We start from the raw sequence: 2,199 nt of genomic DNA, 5'->3' as shown, positions 1-2,199 counted from the left end.
TGTAATGTTGGGTATGATAGTGTAATGTTGGGTATGATAGTGTAGTGTTGGGTATGATAGTGTAATGTTGGGTATGATAGTGTAATGTTGGGTATGATAGTGTAATGTTGGGTATGATAGTGTAATGTTGGGTATGATAGTGTAGTGTTGGGTATGATAGTGTAATGTTGGGTATGATAGTGTAGTGTTGGGTATGATAGTGTAGTGTTGGGTATGATAGTGTAGATAGTGTAATGTTGGGTATGATAGTGTAGTGTTGGGTATGATAGTGTAGTGTTGGGTATGATAGTGTAGTGTTGGGTATGATAGTGTAATGTTGGGTATGATAGTGTAATGTTGGGTATGATAGTGTAATGTTGGGTATGATAGTGTAGTGTTGGGTATGATAGTGTAGTGTTGGGTATGATAGTGTAATGTTGGGTATGATAGTGTAATGTTGGGTATGATAGTGTAGTGTTGGGTATGATAGTGTAATGTTGGGTATGATAGTGTAGTGTTGGGTGTGATAGTGTAATGTTGGGTATGATAGTGTAGTGTTGGGTATGATAGTGTAATGTTGGGTATGATAGTGTAGTGTTGGGTATGATAGTGTAATGTTGGGTATGATAGTGTAGTGTTGGGTATGATAGTGTAATGTTGGGTATGATAGTGTATGATAGTCTCTCTCTCTCTCTGTCTCTCTCTCTGTCTGTCTCTCTGTCTCTCTCTCTCTCTCTCTCTCTCTGTCTCTCTCTCTTGCTGTCTCTCTGTCTCTCTGTCTGTCTCTCTCTCTCTCTGTCTCTCTCTCTCTCTCTCTCTCTGTCTCTCTCTCTCGCTCTGTCTCTCGCTCTCTCTCTCTCTCTCTCTCTCTCTCTCTCGCTCTGTCTCTCTCTCTGTCTGTCTCTCTCTCTCTCTCTCTGTCTCTCTCTCTCGCTGTCTCTCTGTCTCTGTCTGTCTCTCTCTCTCGCTGTCTCTCTCTCTCTCTCTCTCTCTCTCTCTCTGTCTCTCTCTCTCACTCTGTCGCTCTCTCTCTCTCTGTCTCTCTGTGCTTGATCTTCAGGACAATAATCTGCTTTATATTCTGTTTATTAAAGTTCATGTTCGAGTCACAGAGACTCCATTCAGTCCAGGTCTCTCTGTTCATAAAACCTCCATGGACCCGTTTGTCTTCTGAAATGTTCAGACTCTGTTACTCCGTCTCTCAGGACTTCCTGTCTCCTCTGAAGCCTTTTATTAAACAGAGACTTTGTTTGGGACTATTTTCAGCGGCGGATGAATCCACGTTTAGTGATCAAGTGTTGACGCTGAGCAGCTGAATGTTCATCTGGTGAGGGGGAGGTGTGTGTGTGTGTGTGTGTGTGTGTGTGTGTGTGTGTGTGTGTGTGTGTGTGTGTGTGTGTGTGTGTGTGTGTGTGTGTGTGTGTGTGTGTGTGTGTGTGTGTGTGTGTGTGTGGCGTCAGACCTTGATGTTGACATGATGGATAACTCAGGATCATCTACACTCGTCAACAATATGTGAAATAAACCTTGAACACATCAACCGACCAATCAGAAAAGAGAAGAGATGAGATGATGACTCATCTAAAACACATGTTTAAACTCAGTTATATCAGATGTGACATCATTAGAACCTTTCATCTCCTCACACATACAGAGCAGTCAATGTGGATCCATCGTTTGGATCCCAAACAAAGAACCAATGAGACACTGACAGGAAGTCTGTTTGAGTTCTTCTTCATGTGTTCACAGTCTGAATGTCACTACAGATGTCTTCTCACCGTCTGTCTCTTGTCTCTCGTCCTCAGTTTGTATCATGTCTCTTGTCGTCATCGTCCTCACCGTCTGTCTCTTGTCTCTCGTCCTCACCGTCTGTCTCTTGTCTCTCGTCCTCACCATCTGTCTCTTGTCTCTCATCCTCATCATCTGTATCTTGTCTCTCGTCCTCACAGTTTGTCTCTTGTCTCTCGTCCTCACAGATTGTCTCTTGTCTCTCATCCTCATCATCTGTATCTTGTCTCTCGTCCTCATCGTCTGTATCTTGTCTCACGTCCTCACAGATTGTATCTTGTCTCTCGTCCTCATCGTCTGTATCTTGTCTCTCGTCCTCACCGTCTGTCTGTTGTCTTGTCCTCATCGTCTGTATCTTGTCTCTCGTCCTCATCGTCTGTATCTTGTCTCTCGTCCTCACAGATTGTATCTTGTCTCTCGTCCTCAATGTCT

Source organism: Melanostigma gelatinosum (genome assembly GCF_949748355.1).
Source record: "Melanostigma gelatinosum genome assembly, chromosome: 2".
NCBI lineage: Eukaryota > Metazoa > Chordata > Actinopteri > Perciformes > Zoarcidae > Melanostigma > Melanostigma gelatinosum.
The sequence above is the reverse complement of the archived record's forward strand: the minus strand, read 5'-3'. Positions refer to the sequence as shown.